The sequence below is a fragment of the Nicotiana tomentosiformis genome, chromosome 2 (assembly GCF_000390325.3).
Source record: "Nicotiana tomentosiformis chromosome 2, ASM39032v3, whole genome shotgun sequence".
In the NCBI taxonomy this organism is placed as follows: domain Eukaryota; kingdom Viridiplantae; phylum Streptophyta; class Magnoliopsida; order Solanales; family Solanaceae; genus Nicotiana; species Nicotiana tomentosiformis.
In genome coordinates, this window is record NC_090813.1 from 152,255,055 (window position 1) to 152,275,389 (window position 20,335).

General features: G+C 37.0%; 1 pseudogene; it reads right to left on the bottom strand.

Moving 5' to 3' along the window:
• Positions 1-1,375: 1,375 nt before the first annotated feature.
• On the bottom strand, positions 1,376-5,882 carry LOC117280903 (uncharacterized; annotated as a pseudogene).
• Between the last annotated feature and the right edge of the window lie 14,453 nt (positions 5,883-20,335).

Here is a 20,335-nt window from a genome sequence, read left to right on the forward strand (position 1 = left end):
CATAACTTTAAATGTTGCCACCACCTACTTAAGGTTATGAATTGGTGGCAATTTGCTGCCAAGTTTCCATAAATACCACGTGGATGTTGTCCCCCCTAACATTTATCCAAATCTCATTTAAATAATTATCCATAAAATTCAATTTACAAGTTAATCTCCCACTTAAAAATTCATAATTACCCAATTATTCACATAATTAAGAATTATCTCAAATTACTTAAAATACTACTCACTTTTAACACACTCTATACACCTCACTATCATGGTCATGTGGTACCTTATATGTCACTAGTCCATAAATATCGGGTATTATAGCTTGGACCGTATTTTATCCCAAATTGTCAAATTTCGACGAAACTCATTTCTTTGATTCGCTTACCTTCTCGCCTTCACGAATTTACTTATCACTTATTTGAAATAGCGTAATACTTATAATCTCAAAATAATCTCATTCCTGAGCTTACATCAATTAACTTACGATAAAACATAAACGTACGAAAATGCGGGATGTAACATCTCATTTCCGAACTTATATCAATTTACTTATGCCATACTTCCACGTACGAAAATATGGGATGTAACACAAGCTACCAATGCATGCTCTTGATCCAAATCAATATGTATAAGAGCCAATGCATGTTTCTAATCTTCCAATGCATGCCCCTGATCCAATATCAACAACTCACAGCCCAAATCCATGTGCCTATCACATGCCACGTGTCCAACAAACACCAAAAAAATCTTGGGTACTTTAGTTTTGTTACATCCCACATTTTCGTACGTTAAAGTTTCGTCGTAAGTTAATCGACGTAAGCTCGGAAATGAGATTATTTTGAGGTTATAAGTATTATGCTATTTCAAACAAGTGACAAGAAAATTCGTGAAGGTGAGAGGGTAAGAAAATCAAAAAAAAATAAATTTCGTCGAAGTTTGACATTTTGAGATAAAATACAGTCCAAGCTACAATACCTCGTATTTATGGACTAGTGCCATACAAGGTACCACATGACCATGATAGCAAGATATATAAAGTGGGTTAAAAGTGAGTAGTATTTTAAGTAAATTGAGATAATTCTTAATTATGTGAATAATCGGGTAATTATTAATTTTTGGTGGGAGATTAACCAATTAATTAAGTATATTTGGATAAGATTAAGTACTCCTCAACGTGGCAGCAAAATATATCAATCAAGTGACTCTTTAATCACATTGCTAGGTGGCACACTTTGGGAATCAAGTGGTGCCCACAACCACATTGATAAAAGGCTTTCCAAATCCATTTAATAGAGATGCTTATGACTACAAGTAATGGATCTTTTCAACAAGCAATGTGAATTAAGAGTGATTTGCTTACAAATTTTCATTACGCAACATTGAATGTAGCACTTACTTGGAACTCACCAGGTAGGTCCAGCTTGTAAGCATTGTCTCCAATCCTTTCAAGGACTTGAAATGGGCCATCTCCTCTAGGGTGCAACTTTGACTTTCTTTTGGAGGGAAATCTCTCCTTTCTAAAGTGAACCCAAACTAAATCTCCAGGTTTAAAAATTACTTATTTTCGACCCTTATTCTTTCTCAAGGCAGTTTGCTCATTTTTCTTCTCAATTGCAAGCCTTGTTTGTTCATGAATTTTTTTCATCATCTCAGCCTTTGTCCTACCATCAAGATTAACAATATCATTAGTAGGTAATGGTAATAAATCAAGGGGAGTGAAGGGATTAAAACCATAAACAACCTCAAAAGGAGACATACCTGTAGAAGAATGGATTGTTCTATTGTAAGCAAATTCAATCATAGGTAAGTGAGCCTCCCAAGAAGTTAATTTACGTTTCAAAACAGCCCTTAACATGTTTCCTAAGGTTCTATTAACTACTTCAGTTTGTCCATCAGTTTGTGGGTGACAAGAAGTAGAAAACAACAATTTAGTGCCTAACTTCCCCCAAAATACACACCAAAAGTGGCTCAAAAACTTAGCATCCCTATCACTAACAATAGTTCTAGGTATACCATGAAATTTGACAACTTCTTTTACAAAAAGATCAGCAACATGTGAAGCATCATTAGTCTTTAAACAGGAAATAAAACGAGCCATTTTGGAGAACCTATCTACCACAACATATATGCTATCCTTACCATACCTTGTTCTAGGCAAACCTAACACAAAATTCATAGAAATATCAATCCAAGGTGAAGTAGGAACAGGTAGTGGCGTGTAAAGACCATGTGGTAACACTTTAGATTTAGCTTGTTTACATTCCAAACACTGTGCACACATTCTTTCAACATCTTTTCTCATTTCAGGCCAAAAGAAATTTTCAGCAAGTATGTCTAGCGTCTTTGGGACTCCAAAGTGACCCATAAGCCCTCCACAATGTGCTTCCCTTACAAATACTTCACGTAAAGAGCAATTAGGGATACATAACTTATTTTCCTTAAAGAGAAACCCATCTTGGAGGTTAAACCTCTCAAAAGGACCCAACTTACAATCTGTAAAAATCTTGCCAAAATCAACATCATTAGCATAAAGTCCCTTGATTTGATCAAAACCCATCAATTTAGAAGTCAGGGTAGAAACTAAGACATGCCTTCTTGAAAGTGCATCCGCAACAACATTCTCTTTCCCTTGTTTGTAAGAAATTACATAAGGAAATGTTTCAATGAATTCAACCCACTTAGCATGCCTTCTACTAAGCTTACCTTGACTCTTCAAGTATTTCAAGGATTCATGGTCAGTTTTAATGACAAACTCTCTTGGCCACAAGTAATGTTGCCATGTGGCTAAAGCCCTTACCAAAGCATATAGCTCTTTGTCATAAGTGGAATAGTTCAATATGGCTCCACTCAACTTCTTACTAAAGTAGGCAATAGGTTTAGAATCTTGCATCAAAACAGCACATATTCCTTTGCCAGAAGCATCACATTCAATTTCAAAAGATTTAGAAAAATCAGGCAATTGTAACAATGGAGCAGAACATAACTTTTCTTTCAACAAGTTAAAAGCATCATCTTGTTCTTTTCCCCATGTAAAAATCTTATCCTTTTTAATAACTTCAGTTAAAGGAGAAGCAATGGTGCTAAAGTTTCTCACAAACCTCCTATAAAAACTAGCAAGTCCATGAAAACTCCTAACTTCAGTTACACTCTTAGGTTTTGGCCATTCTTTTATTACTTTAATTTTCTCTTCATCAACCTCAACTACTTTAGAACTAACCACAAAACCCAAGAAAATCACACGATCCACACAAAAAGTACACTTTTTAAGATTAGCAAATAAGAGTTGCTTTCTAAGAACTTCAAAAACTTGTTTTAGGTGTTCTACATGCTCTTCTAAAGTGTTAGAAAAGATCAAGATATCATCGAAGTACACCACAACAAATTTTCCATGAAAATCCTTAAAGATATGATTCATTAATCTCATGAAAGTGCTAGTGCATTAGTCAAGCCAAAAGACATAACTAACCACTCATAAAGCCCATATTTGGTCTTAAAAGCAGTTTTCCATTCATCTCCAGGATTCATTCGAATCTGATGGTAACCACTTTTTAGATCAATTTTAGAAAAGATTTTGGATCCATGTAATTGATCCAACATGTCATGAAGACGAGGAATAGGATGGCGATACTTTACCGTTATCTTGTTGATTGCTCTACAATCCACGCACATCCTCCAAGTTCCATCTTTTTTGGGTACCAATAGGACGGGAACAGAGTAAAGGCTCAGGCTCTCTCTCACAAAGCCTTTCTCAAGAAGCTCCTCAACTTGCCTTTGAAGCTCTTTTGTCTCTTCTGGATTACTCCTATAAGCAGGCCTATTTGGGATTTGTGATCCAGGCACGAAATCAATTTGATGCTCAATGCCACGTAAAGGTGGCAATCCATTAGGAATATCTTCAGGAAAGACATCTTCAAAATCATGCAAAAGAGAAGAAATACTACTTGGCAAAGAAGAAGTTAGTAACTCAGAATTAATCAAAACTTCTTTGTAAGTAAGTAGTATTATGGGCAACCCCTCTTTTCTTGCATTTAAACACCATTTGGCTTTTATATAAAAACTCTTTTTTTTTTATTTCCTTAGCCTCTTTCCTCTCACCAAGACTTTCTATTTTTTCATTCAAGCCCCTTTTTATCTCTTCTCTCAAATTGTTGCCCTCTCTCTCTTTCTCTCGGCCATCTCTCTTTTTTTCCAACTCTTGGCCTCCTTTCTTTTCTTTTTCCTCAAGCTCACTTTTTATCCCTCCCCTTGGTTTTCCCATTGTTTCCCTTAATCTCTTTTGATCTTCAAACACTTGAGAAGGAGATAAAGGTGCAAGAGTAAATTTCCTGCCATTTAGCTCAAGAGAATATCTATTCTTCCTTCCATCATGAAAAACATTCCTATCATACTGCCAAGGACGACCCAGTAAGATATGACAAGCTTGCATAGGGACTATGTCACAAAGAATATCATCCTCATATCTACCAACATTGAATGAAATCATGCATTGTTTGTTTACCTTTAGTTCACCACTATCATTTAACCATTGGAGTCTATAGGGAGTAGGGTATTTCATGCATGCAAGTCCCAATTTTTTCACAAAGTATGAACTCACCGCATTAGCACAACTACCACTATCAATGATCATAGAACAAGTTTTTCCCTTTATCCCACACCTAGTATGGAATATATTCTCCCTTTGTTCTTCACTATTGCTTCCCAAATTGATAGTCATAATCCTCCTAACTACCCCAATCATGCCATCATTAGGTAGTTCTATATCATCATCATTACTCACATCTCCCTCTTCTTCTCCCTCACTTTTTTCACTCTCATATCCTCCATCTTCTCTAAGAATGATGTTTCTTCTACTTGGACATTCATGCATCATATGTCCCCTTCCTTTACATTTATGACACTGAATAGAACTAGAAGGTGTAAAAGGTTTAGGGTTAAAGGTTTTACCTCCATCTTTGTTCTCAAATTTACCTTTATCCTTGTCTTCTTGAGGTCTAGAAGAACTCTTCATCTCTTGATTCGACCATGGCTTCTTGGAGATGGTGTTTGACCGACCTTTCCATGAGCTAGCTTGCTTTCTTTTATTTTGATTTTCTACCTTTACAGACAAATCAACTAACTCATCTATTGTTACATATTGTTGTAATTCTACTACATCAGCTATTTCCTTATTTAAACCATTTAAAAACCTAGCCATTGTAGCCTCTTCTTCCTCCATACAATTAGCTTGGATCATAGCCATATCCATAACCTTAAAGTACTCATCCACAGACATGGACCCTTACTTCAATGTTTGAAGGCGTTGTTGTAGCTCTCTTTGAAAGTGTGATGGTATGAATCTCTTTCTCATCACCCTCTTCATCTCAGCCCAAGTAGCAATTGGTGCTTGTCCTTCTTGCAATTTGTCCCTAGTAAGCTTTTTCCACCAAATAGCAGCATAGTCAGAAAACTCAACAATAGTAAGTTTAACCTTCTTACCCTCAGAGTAGTTGTGACAGTCAAATATGGCTTCAACCTTTCTCTCCCAATCAAGGTACAAGTCTGGATCCCTTGTTCCCTTGAAAGATGGCATCTTCATCTTTATACTGCTTATATTATCATCTTCTACTCTACCTCTTTGTCCCCTCCTATCTCTTTCCATCCTATCAAAATCGATATCATTAAAATCATCTATTGGGTTTTCTTGATTTACAATGGGAGCAAGGGGTACATTTCTCCTAGCTTGGGGCCTAACATTATTTTCTCTTCTAAGTTCAGCTATTGTATCATTTTGCTCAGCAATGGTGTCCCTCATCTCTTGGAGTTGCAAATTTCACCTTTCAAATTGTTGATGCATAGCTTGCAAGGTAAAATTATTTCTTGCTTTGATTTCGGCTTCTTGAAGAACCCTTCGTTCATCATCACTACCTGTATGTGACATCTTAAATAATTAAACTATATCAGAAAATTGAATTTTTCCTCAATTGTTCTCACACACACTTTGCCTTTTTTCTCTCTCTCGAAATAACCTTTGAACGAAATACTTTGTAGATTTATAGTTAAACCCAACTCGTATAAAGTTCTTAGTAGTAAAATGTAGATTTTTGGGGAACAAATGAAAGAAGAACCAAATCCTAGAACTATTAGACTCGGTTGAAACAAGACACGAACAAAAAGGAAATGATTATATATTTAGATTAGAAAGAGTAAGAAGAATTGAATTTTTATCTTATCTTTGAAATATGGGATCCCCTCTTCTTGTTTCCTTTGATAGTTTTTGGAAATAAATTAGATACAAAAGAAAGTTCCTAGAGAGCAAGCAATTTTTTTTTTTAAAATTGATTTTCGTTTTTTTTTTAACTTTTTTTTTTTGCTCTTATTATTCAAGAAATCCCCAGAATTATCAAGAACGAAACCTTGATAGAACCGCTCTGATACCACTTGATAACGACAAGGTCGAGAATCCAAACTAGAGTAAGAATTTAAAAAGTAAATGCGAAAGCAATAACAATAAGGAATTGAGCAACTAGAACTAAAGGGCAGAAAATAAAGGATATGGGAAAATTCAAGGAAAGAATTCCAAGAACTTCCAAGAACGCAAGTTCTATAGCCTTGACAAGATCAAAGCAACAATGTCTTGATTTATTAAAGAAATCAAACGCCTTTACTTAAAAGCAAATTAAAACAATAGATTCGGATCTTGACCGCTTTACGAGTAACTTGAGATAACAATTAATAACTAGTATTAATCACCTTCTAAGAATACCACAAAGGAATCAAAGATATCACAATAGAGAAGTAATCTTACTACCTTGAACTATGAACTAGTAAAGGTTGAAAGATAAATCTCAAAGCACAAGTAACAAAGGTTCAAAAGAACTCTCAAAGTATGATATACTTAATCAATAATGAAGTGTCTCAATGAATGAGAAGAACTCCTTATTTATAGGAGTACTAAGGCACAAAAAGTCCTTAAAATTAGGTAGGGTGGTTGCTAAGGCATAAAAAGTCATTACAATTAGGTAGGGTGATTACTAAAGAGTAAGAAAAGTCATTACAATTAGGTGGGGAGCTGGCCAAATCCCTTTGGGGCAGATTTGGACCTTAAAACTACTAGTTTGGGCCATTGATTTGGACTCCAATTGGGCTCCCTTTGAAACACCCCCTTTTGGACTTCTTTTAAGCTCATTTTGAGCCCCTTTGGTGGACTTCAAGGTCTGATTTGGTGGCCCAATCTTCCTCCTCTTGGACTTCAATTTGGATCACCAAATAATTATAAAACTTGGATAATTCATCTACTTTGGGCTTGAGCTCTTCCTCTACAATTAAAAGCTTCTTTATTTGCCATTGAAGTCCAGCAACCTTAGAGTGCAACTCTTTACCTTGGGATCTTGTAAATGGCCTTGGAGCTTCCAAAACTCTATCCTTGTCCTTGATGCTATCACCAAGGTGGCACCAATATAAATAATGAGTCATAAGACCTAAGATGTTTTGTCTACACGTAAGAATCATGGGATAATTTCCTTGGTTGGGTCTCTTTATTAGTGATATAACTTGGAGAATAAGAAGGAAGTTATGGCAAGCTTACCACTTTATAACGTAGATTAGCAATGTTGATTATTAAGGGGTTTAATGGTTATTCATCCTTGCAAGTGTTATTTTTCGATGGAGTGAATATTAGTCGGATAAGAAATAATGTGCTATGATATCAAAGAATATCATACAGATTTTCCCTATTTCGATCCGCCGTTACGTGTTTCGTCGCAAAAGACGGTGTTAAAGGGATTGTCAAGAGAATCGGTTCAGGTATGTTAAGGCTATCCTTTTTCTTCTTTTTGGCATGATCCAAATAATACAAATGAAACGAGCAAAATATGCAACTTTCATAGATGACTCTATTCATAGAAGTACTATGGGTGTCTATATTCTTGATTCCCATATGAATAATTATTATATCTTCTGTTCATGGGTCTCAGAAAAAAAAAACGTAGTTGATAAAGTTTATCCGAAAAGGCATATTGATCTTATGACATTCCGAGAAATTTTATTAACGTAATTCTTATGCATTTCATGCATTAATACATGCACATTGACTCATGATCAGATGACGTTATATACGTGTATATGTATATATATATATATATATATATATATATATATATATATATATATATATAGATGGGAAATATTACGGCGTTATATACGTACCACCACCTGATCAGCTGGTATACGTTGATAAGTTGCCCACAGTGGCCGAGATGATATGATGGGATTCCCTCAGAGGCTGGATGATGTTATGAACGCATATACATATGCATGGTATGACATTTATACGCATATGCATGATATTATAAATATGAAATGATTTACACAGCTATTCAGACTTACATGTTGAGTCTTTTACTCCATGTTTCTCATGTCTATTATTTAATGATTTTCATTCCTTACATACTCGGTACATTATTTGCACTGACATCCTTTTTTCTTGGGGACGCTGAGTTTCATGCCCACAGGTCCCGATAGACAGGTCGAGAGTCCTCCAAGTAGGCTATCAGCTCAGTGGAAGATGTTGGTGCGCTCCATTTGCTCCGGAGTTGCCTATTTGGTCAGTATGCATTGTACACGTATTGATTGGTATGTTGTGGCCCTGTCCCGACCTTATGACGTTTATGTACTCTTAGAAGCTTGTAGATATATGTCATGTATATTAAAGATTGTATGGCCTTGTTGGCCTATGTTTTAAATGTACAAATGATCATATCGGCCTTATAGGCCCCGTATGTCATGTGCATAATACTTTATATCATGTTGGGTCGTCATACGAAATATACGTTACGTTGGTAATCGGTTGAGTAAGGTTCCGGATGCCCATCATGGCCCATCAGTTTGGGTTGTGACAATTTAGATGGTCGGACGAGTGTGAGAAGAGCTTTCAGAAGTTCAAGACTGCTTTAGCTACAACTTCAGTTTTGGTGTTGCCCTCAGGATTGGAGATATTTACTCTCTATTGCAATTCTTCGCGCGTTGGCCTTGGGTGTGTATTGATTTAGGACGGTTGGGCGATTGCCTATATGTCAAGCTAGTTGAAGCCCCATGAGAAGAACTATCCAGTATATGATTTTGAGTTAGCAACACACGCTCAAAATTTAGAGGCATTAGATATATGGCGTGTCTTGTAAGGTATATACAGATCATCAGATTCTTCAGCATCTATTCAAGCAATATATTTCAACTTGAGCTAGCGGAAGTGGTTGAAGTTATTGAAATATTATGATATCACTATTCATTATCATCTTGCGAAGGCTAATTGTGGTAGCTGATGCCTTGAGTTGAAAGGTGGAGAGTATGGGGGGTTTAGCATTTATCCCAACTATAGAGAGGCCTTTGGCTATGGATATTTAGGCTTTGGCCAACTGATTCGTGAGATTGGATATTTCAGAGCCTAGTAAAGTACTTGCTTGTGTTGTATCTCAGCCGTCCTTGTTTGAGCACATTAAGGCTCGTCAGTATGATGATTTATATTTGCTTGTCCTTTATGACATGGTGTCGTGAGGTGGCGCTAATGGTAATGATGGTGTATTACAGCTTCAAGGCCGGATTTGTGTTCTTAATGTGGATGATTTGCTGGAGTTGATACTTAAGGAGGCTCATAGTTCGCGGTATTCTATTAATCTAGATGCTACGAAGATGTATCGTGATTTGAAGCAGCATTGTTGGTGGCGGAGAATAAAGAAAGACATTGTTGGATATCATACACGATGTTTGAATTGCCAGCAGGTCAAGTATGAGTATCAGAGATCGGGTGGTTTGCTTTAGAAGATTGAGATACCGAGGGGAAGTAGAAGCGCATCACCATGGAATTTGGGGTAGGGTTTACACAGACATTGAGGAGATTTTACGCTATTTGGGTCATTGTGGACAGTTTGACAAAGTCTACGCATTTCATCCCTATCATGGCTTCCTACACTTTGGAGCAGCTAGCTAAGATCTACATCAGAGATAGTCTGCTTGCATGGTGTACCTATTTTTGTCATCTCGGATCATAGCATTTGGTTTACTTCACACTTTTGTAGAGCGGTTCAGCGTGAGTTGGGCACGCAGGTTGATTTGAGCACTAAATTTCACCCTCAAATGGATGGGCAGTCCGAGCAGAACATTCAGATTTTAGAGGATAAGTTGTGGGCATGTGTCATAGATTTTGGAGGCAAGTGGGATCAGTTTCTTCTATTAGCGGAGTTTGCATAAAACAACCGCTATCAGTCAAGCATCTAGATGGCTCTATATGAGGCATTATATAGAAGGCGATTGTTAAATCCCGCATTTCGTACGTTAAAATTTTGTCGTAAGTTAATCGACGTAGACTAGGGAATGAGATTATTTTTGAGGTTATAAGCATTTATGCTATTTATAACAGGCGATAAGTAAGTGCCGTGAAAGTTAAAGGGTAAACGAATCAAAGAAAATGAGTTTCGTTGAAGGTTATTAATTTGGGATAAAATACAGTCCGAGCTATAATACCCGGTATTTATGGACTAGTGTCATACAAGGTACCACATAATCATGATAGTAAGATGTATAATGTATATTAAAAGTGAGTAGTATTTTAAGTAATTTGGGATAATTTTTAATTATATGGATAATTGGGTAATTAATAATTTTTGGTGGGAGATTAGCTAATTAATTAGTATCTTTGGATAAGCCTAATGGAACTCAACATGGCAGCAAAGGCCTTAGGCAATTTGTGACTATTAATTCATGTAAAAGGTAGCACATTTAGAAGGTTTTTGTGGCTAAGTCACCACATATGTGGGGCCCACACCCAAAGATATTAAAGACCTCTCTAATTCACTTTGTATCTCTACAATGTAATGAAAAAAGCTTCAGCAAAGATTATTATGTGATAGCAACGTGATTTATTACAAAATTCATACGAAGTTATACTATGTAATAGCAATGAGATTTGAAATTCTAAGGGAATAATACGGTGCAATCTTTCTCAAGAATATCATACGGATTTTTTTCCTATTTCGATCTCGCCGTTACGTGTTTCGTCGCGATTGATGTGTGTTAGAGGGATTGTCAAGAGAATCGGCTCAGGTATGTTAAGGCTATCTCTTCTTTCTTTTTGGCATGATTCATACGATACAAACGAAACGAGCAAACACATAGATTTCATAAATACCTCTATTCATAGAAGCACTAGGGGTGCCTATGTTCTTGAATTCCCCATGTATCCTATTATTATATCTTCTGTTCATGGGTCTCAGAAAAATATGTAGCTGAGAAAGTTATCCAAAAGGCATATTGATCTTATGACATTCCGAGAAATCTAATTAACGTATTTCTTATGCGTTTCATTCATTTATATATGAACATTGACCCATGACTAGATGGCGTTATATAAGCGTATATTATATGTATATGGGATATGGAAAAAGGTTACGGCATTATATACGCACCACCACCTGATCAGCTGGTATATGTTGATGATTTTGCCCATAGTGACCGAGATGATATGATGGGATGCCCTCAGAGGCTTGATGATGTTATGTACACCTATACCTATGCGTGATACGATATTTATATGCACATGCATGACTTTATAAATATTTTAGGATTTACAAAGTTATTTAGACTTACAAGTGTATTCCTTTACTCTATGTTTCATTTATGTCTTTTATGGACTGATTTTCATGCCTTACATACTCGATACATTATTCGTATTGACGTCTATTTTGCTTGAGGACGCTACGTTTCATGCTCGCAGGTGCAGGTAGACAAGTTGACGGACCCCTTTTTAGGATCCTTGATCAGCGAGAGTTGGTGTGCTCCACTTGATCCGGAGCTGTTATTAGTTTTGGTACGCTACATTTGTATGTAGATATGGGTACGGCGTGGCCCAATCCCATCCTTTATATAGTTGTACACTCTATTAGAGGTTTGTAATAGTCATGTATAGTTGGATAGTAAGTGGCCTTGTCGGCTTCTAATCTTGGATATGTAGTTGTCTATAGTAGCCTTGCCGGCTCGCCCTACCGTATTCCGCATGTATATGTATATATGTCTTTTGGACATATTTCCCTCACGTATGTTATTCACATAATTTAGCAGTTTGTTGACAGATATTATTCATGACCTACCCTTAATTCATATTTATATCTTAGATGTATGCTTATGGGTGTTCGATAGGTAGGACTCGGGCACTCGTCATGGCCCATCGGTTTGGGTCGTGACAACGATATTATTATCCGAATGGTTGGCTTGAACCCAGCAAGGCTATGTTATTGGGCAAAGACTTGGTTCGTGATGCTTTGGAGAAGGTGAAATTGATTCAGGAGTAACTTCGTACCACCCAGTCAGGGCAAAAGAGCTATGCTGACAAGAAACTTCAGGATGTGGCTTTCATGGAGGGTGAGAGGGTTCTTCCCCGAGGTTTGCCGATGAAGGGCATGATGAGATTTGGGAAGGAGGGCAAGCTGATCCCTCGGTATATTGGTCCATTCGAGGTGTTGGAGAGAGTTGGTGAGGTGGCCTACATACCTTCTTTGCCACCTAGCTTATCGGGAGTTCACCCAGGGTTTCATGTTTTCATGTTTTCATGCTTCAGAAGTATTATGAGGATTAGTCATATGTGATGGAATTCAGTTCAGTGCGGTTAGATAAGAATCTGGCTTATGAAGAAGAGTCGGTGGCCATTTTATATAGGCAGGTCAGGAATGTCATGACCCAAACCGATGGGACGCGACGGGCACCCGGTACCTTACTCAACTGAGTACCAACGTAACATATCTTTCGTATCATTCTATCATAGGTAAATAAACTGGAGTAAAGCATGAGGGAATACAAACTTATACATATGACATACTGGCCTATAAGACCAAAATGATCACTCGTACACTGAATATAGGCCGACAAGGCCATACAATCTTTCACGTATACGACATATGTCTACAAGCCTCTAAGAGTACATAAATATCACAAAGGTCGGGACAGGTCCCCACCATACTAATCAATATATGTCCTAATCATACTAACCAAATAAGCAACTCCGGAGCAAATGGAGCACACCAACACCTTCCGCTGAGCTGATAGCCTATTTGGAAGACTCTCAACCTATCTATCGGGACTTACGGGCATGAAACGCAGCGTCCCCAGAAAAAAGGGATGTTAGTACAAATAATATACCGAGTATGTAATGAATGAAAATCAGTAAATAAAAGACATAGAGAAACATGGAGTAAAAGACTCAACATATAAGTCTGAATAGCTCTGTAAATCATTTCATATTTATAATGTCATGCATATGCGTATAAATGTCATAACATGCATAGGTATATGCGTTCATAACATCATCAAGCCTCTGAGGGCATCCCATCATATCATCTCGGCCACTATGGGTAAATCATCAACATATACTAGCAGATCAGGTGGTGGTGCGTATATAACGCAGTAACCTTTTTTCATATCCAATATACATATAATATACGCGTATATAATGCCATCTGATCACGGGTCAATGTACATGTATAAATGAATGAAATGCATATGAAATATGGTAATAAGATCTCTCAAAATGTCATAAGACCGTTATACCTTTGATTAATATCATGAAATAAACTTTATCAATTCACGTATTTTCTTAGACCCATGAATAGATGATAGAATAATAAGACATATGGGAAATCAAGAACATATGAACCTCTAGTATTTCTAGGAATAGAGTCATTTATGGAAATTGTGCATTTGCTCGTTTCGTTTGTATCGTATGGATTATGCCAAATGGAAAGAAGGGATAACCTTAATATACCTGAGCTGATTCTCTTGACAATCCCTCTAATAGATGTCAGTTGCGACAAATCACGTAACGGCAGATCGAAGTAGGGAAAATCCGTATGATATTCTTGAGAAAGATTGTACCGTACTCCCTCAGAATCGCGATTTCATGCTGGTGCTGTTTCATACGAATTGTTGAGCTTCATCCGTTACTTTTGTTATAGGTGTGGGCCCACTTTATAAGATGACTTGGCCCATAATCCCTCTAAACATGACACCTACTTACATGAAATAAGAGTTATAATTGCCCAAAAGCCTTTGCTGCCAATGTTATGGTTCCTTAGGCTTATCCAAGATCTTAATTAATTAACCACTAATTTCTTAATTAACTTGTTAATCTCCAATCAACCAATAATTAATTAATTACCCACATAAATAAGAATTATCTCAAATTACTTATAATACTACTCACTTTTAACATACTTTATACATCTTACTATCATGGTCATTTGGTACCTTGTATGGCACTAGTCCATAAATATGGGGTATTGTAGCATGGACCGTATTTTATCTCAAAATGTCAAACTTCAACGAAATTTATTTTCTTCGATTTGCTTACCCTCTCACCTTCATGAATTTACTTATCACTTGTTTGAAATAGCATAATACTTATAATCTCCTAAATAATCTCATTCCCGAGTCTACGTCGATTAACTTACAACGAAACGTTAACGTACGAAATACGGGATGTAACTAGGAAGATAAGGCCTAAAGATATTACATAGTGAAGGTCCAATAGAGAGGCAAACCGATTGAGGAGGTGACTTAGGAGACCGATCCCTGATATGCAGAGCAAATATCCTTATTTTTTTATTTTTCGGGTATGATTCTAAACATGTTTGAGGATGAATATTTATTTACGAGGGGGAATATAACAACCCGGCTGGTTGATTTGTGTATTTGAGTCTCGTTCCCTGATTTGATGCTTCCCTTATATTTCTGTATTATTTTGTGACTTGTGGGTATGGTTGGTTTGGTTTTGGAAATATTTTAGAGTGAATTGGTCCAACATATAGTTCCATTGTTGGGAGCATAATTTATAAGAGTTGACCAAGGTTTGACATTCAGTAGATGATCTCGGATTAGTGATTTGATAGTTCCAATAGGTTCGTATAGTAATTTGAACTTAGGCGTATGTCCGGATTTGGATTTGGAAGTTCCTAACGTGTTTTGCCTCTAATTGTCGAAAGTTGGAAAGTTGAAGGTTTGGAAGGTTCATAGCTTTTACCGAGAGTTGATTTTATTATATCGAGTTCAGATTGTTGTCCCGAGACTTGAAATAGGTTCGTTATGTCATTTGGGACTTGTGTGAAAAGTTTGGATGCAATCCACATTGGTTAGGTATGAATCAGACGCTCAATATGAAGTTAGAAGCTTATGAACTTAAGAGAAGTTCAATTTATGGTTTGGTCGTTATTTCATAGATGTGATGTTCTCACACATGTGTGGAGGCTTTGGAAAGGTTCGGGTAGTGTTTACAGATTGGTTGATATTATTGGACGGGGTCCCGGATGGTTGGGTGAGTTTCAGACCATCGGAAGCTTGATTGAGATTGCAGAATTTTTGCTGGTGTCTGGTGTACTTCGCGATCACGGAGTGGGTCACGCAATCGCGCATGGTTATTTTAGAGGCAACTGGTTTTGATCTTCGTGTTTGCGAACAGTCGGTCAATTTAGGGATGGTTGTCGCATTATATCTTCGCGTTCGTGCCATAGGGGTCGCGTTCGCTTAAAGGAGAGGCAGGCTAGGAGATTGGCTGGAGTTAGCCTTCTCGATCGCGGGGTCAGGGTCACGTTTGCATAGGCTTGGGACACCTGTGCATCGCGTTCGCATAGTATACAACCGCGTTCACGAAGGGTATTTTTGGAAGTGGTAGGATCATGCTTCTCGAACGCGTGGCTTAGGCCGCGTTCGCAATGGGTAGTGGTAGGCATACTCATTTAAGTTCTAATTTCGGAATTTTAGCTAATTCTCTCAAATTTTGAACTAGACTTGGAGAGAGGCGATTTTTGAAGGAGACTTTCATCCAAGACTTTGGGGTAAGTGATTTCTACTCATTTTTGGTATTATTTCAAGAATCTACATGGATTATTAGCACATAAAATATGAAATTTTGAGGAAATTTAGGGGGTTATCCTTCAACTTAAGAGAGTGGAACTTGGGGATTTTGTTGTCGATTTGGACTCGATTTTTAAATCTAATTATATATTTGGACTCGTGGAGTTATGGATAGTGGAGATCTATCTCTTTACTCGGGTTTTGACCATGTGGGTTCGGGTTGACATTTTTTGACTTTTTGGGGATTGAATAAAAATCGAAGCTTTATTGTTTGGAATTGATTTCTATGGCTTTATTTGATATTATTGAGTTGTTTTGGCTAGATTTTACCCATTCGGAGGCCGATTTGAGAGGCAAGGGATTTTTGGAGTATTGATTCTCGCACTTTTAGGTAAGTATCTTGCCCAAGCTTGGTTTAAGGGTATTTTCCCATTGACTGATATTTGTTATATGTTGGGTATGACGCACATGCGAGGTGATGAGTGTATATGTGTGCACCGTGGTTATTCATGATCCGGATAGACTTTAGGCTATTATGCGCTTTGTTTTTCTATCATGCCTTTTTGATACTATGTTTTCTCTACATGTATGACTACCTGAGCTATTATTCATGTTAGAAACCATGTCTAGACTTTGTACTTATTTGTTTGAGACATGCTAGAGCTATTTTTGATATTTTGAGCTATTTGTCTTAACTGTAATCATATTTTCAATCATGATATCATATCTGCGCGTTATATCTCTGTCTCTATGCATTCGTTATATGATATCTTGCATTTTATTAGTGTCCTTATTTGTATGACACGGGTTTGAGCTGAGTTATGGCACGTTGATATTTTCTATGCGATATTCTTGATTATCGTACTATGAGACATGAGCATATTGAGACTTGATCAGATTAATGACTAATCTTGAGTCGTTAAGCCATGTTGATATTGATTGTAAGGTGATGTTTGCATCCATGCCCTGTATCGGGCTGAGGGGAATTTGTATGTAGAGTGAGATGTTGAATGTGAATGGATGTTGTGTCAGGCCCCATATTGGGCTCGGTGATTTAGATTGTTGACTTTTGATTTGACCGGTGCTTGGCCTAGGATCCTCTCCTTTGGAGCCAGATATAATTTTGTGAGTGCATGCACTTGATATGTGCTTAGTGAGGGTCATATGCAAGGCACCCGTACAATGTTGAGTATGAGTGTGTGTGATGATTCGGGGGGCTTTGAGCCAGTCACTGTGAGTTTGCTGAGGGTATGATAGAGGGGTAATTGTTCTAGGAACTATGTATGTGCTGAGACTTGTGTTTACTTGATGATTACACTGTGATGTTGTTGATTTTGACATGAATACATGTCATACAGGCATAGAGTTGTATTTTTCTCATGCTATTTGATACTTGATGTCTTTAAAATCGACGTCTTGATTGATATATTCGAAAAACATGTTATTTTGCTCTTAGTGTGATAGAGTTGAATATAATATTATTGAGCTGCTTTTTCTTATGCTATTTTCATATTGTAATTGTTCTTGTTTGCTTTTGAAAAAGAGTATTGGACCTTGCCAAACTCGTCACTACTTTCAGTCCGAGGTTAGGCTTGCTACTTATTGAGAACATGAGGTCGGTTGTACTCATACTATACTTTGCACTTCATGTGCAGACCTAGGTGTTGCTTATTGTGATAGCTGCTAGTGAGCCGGTTTCAGACTATTTGGAGATTTCGAGGTAGCACTGTTGTACCCTTCGCTGGCTTTGATGTCCCTTTCCTTATTTCATGTTTAGTCTTCCGACAGTATTGTATCCAGCTCAGACTTTGTATTTACTTATTTTATAAAACTCATGTACTCGATGATACCAGATTTTGGGATGGTTTTCAGTTGTGCCATTTTTTGACTTTTATTCTGCATTTGAGACAACTTAATACTGATATTTAAGTTTATTTATGCACATTGGGACCGATATTTATCACGTGTATGGTCCAACTGTGCCTCTTTGGATATATACGTAGGCCCTTGAAGCCAAGTTAGAGAAGCAAAGGGACATAGAAGCTAGATTAAAGAGTCTTGGCTTCTAACACATGTCCTAGCCTCGGTTTTATCACGCTTCTCCTATAGATAAGCTAGCTAAGACACTAGCTGATAGTGTTGTAAATCCTCATCACTATCATAATGAGGAAAATTACATATAAATATAAACAAATGTTTGTATGACTTCTAATTGTGTAAATTTTGTTATGAGAATATGATTGTTTGTCTCTTTTATTATTTTTTTTGTTCATTAGTATGTATAACAAAGTGTTGTAAGAAGATAAGACTTAAAGAATCAGTGTGATTCTAGTCACGAATATTAATATAGTATACACTAAGGATGTTTTTCGCTTTTGATTAACCATTTGGAATGTAGATGATGATTGAAAACTATGCGACCTTTCGATTATACACTAAATGTGAAGTCATTATGGGAATTTATTTGCTTAAGCGTCTATATTGCATGTATTATTAATGGCTGATACTTGCATTGTCTTTTATAAATATAACAGGCTATGGCTTTAAAAAAGTAATATTGTTGATCTGAATAAGGGTGATAAATTGAACGACGATGATTCATGTCGAGCGTGAGGACTCCAAGTCTTATTGATTTGATTGGTAGTTATGCTGTTCTTTTATCATCTGTAGTGTTTCGAGTGTTTGGGACAAGGTTTTATGTGACATGAGGTATGTAACCAGTACCAGATTTGATAATGAGCAGTTATTGCGGGTAGAAGATATAGTTATGGGCATATGAGCTATAGGGCACATCATGTGGCTAGATCTTGGGAGTACATTTACGACTTGGCGTAACTTGTGGGGATTGTTACAGTGTATATATATAAGGATCAGATCTTATAGGGAAATCCTGATGTTGGAATTTGGTTCCAGGCCCTGTGGGCTAAGGTCGAAGAAAGAATCTTCAGTGAGGATTGTGTTAATAGATTTATATGGATGGAAGTGTTATGGGATCACTCATGGGTATGAGCATGATGTGTTGTTCGACTAATTGATGGGTTTAGAACGATTCTTGGTACATTCGACGATGAACATATATTTAAGTGGTCCAGAATGTAACGACCCGAATGGTCGTTTTGAGTTCTAGCGCTTCATTTTGCGATTTGAGACCTCGAGTAGGTCCATTTAAAGTTTTATTACTTGCATGCGGGTTGGTTTTGATTTTCGGGAGGTTCCGGGTGTATTGGACGAAAAATTCTCATTTCGGAAGCATTAAGTGGTTGGAGTTGACCAATGTTTGACTTTTGTGTAAATGACTTCGGATTGGAGATTTGAAGGTTTTTGTTACATCCCATGTTTTCGTACGTGAAAGTACACCATAAATAAATTGATGGAAGCTCAGATATAAGATGTTTCGTCCCGCATTTTCCTATGTTAAAGTTTCGTCGTAAGTTAATCGACGTAAGTTCGGGAGTAAGATTATATTGAGATTATAAGTATTATAATATTTCAAAACAAGTGATAAGTAAATTCGTGAAAGTAAGAGAGTTAGCAAATCGAAGAAAATAATTTTCGTCGAAGTTTGACATTTTGAGGTAAAATACGGTCCATGCTACAATACCCCGTATTTATGGACTAGTGCCATACAAGGTACCACATGACCATGATAGTATGATGTATAAAGTGTGTTAAAAATGAGTAGTGTTTTAAGTAATTTAAGATATTTCTTAATTATGTGGGTAATTGATTAATTATTGATTTAATGGGACATTAACCATGTAATTAGAGAATTGTGAATAATTAGTAAGTGGGGACAAAGCCCCCAACGTGGCAGTCCATGTCACGACCCAAACCGATGGGCCGCGACGGGCACCCGGTGCCTTACTCAACCGAGTACCAACATAACATATCTTTCTTATCGTACTTTTATTGGCAAATGGGGCAAACGGGCCGTCATGGGCTAACCAGAATAAACATAAAGGAATACTCAATATAGGACGACCCAACCTGATATAAAAACTTATACATGTGACATACGGGCCTATAAGACCAAAATGATTACTCGTACAATAAACATAGGCCGACAAGGCCATACAATCTTTTACGTACATGGCATATGTCTACAAGCCTGTAAGAATACATAATTATCATAAAGGTCGAGACAGAGCCCCGCCATACCAATCAATACATGTCCTAATCATACTGACCAAATAGCAACTCCGAAGCAAATGGAGTGCACCAACATCTTCCGCTGAGCTGATAGCCTACTTGGAGGACTCTCGACCTGTCTATCGGAACCTGCTGGCATGAAACGCAGCATCCTTAGGCAAAAGGGATGTTAGTACAAATAATGTACCGAGTATATAAGGAATGAAAATCAGTAAATAATAGACATGAGAGAAATATGGAGTAAAAGACTCAACATGTATGTCTGAATAGCTCTGTGAATCATTTCATATTTAATGTCATGTATATAAATGTATGCATATGAATC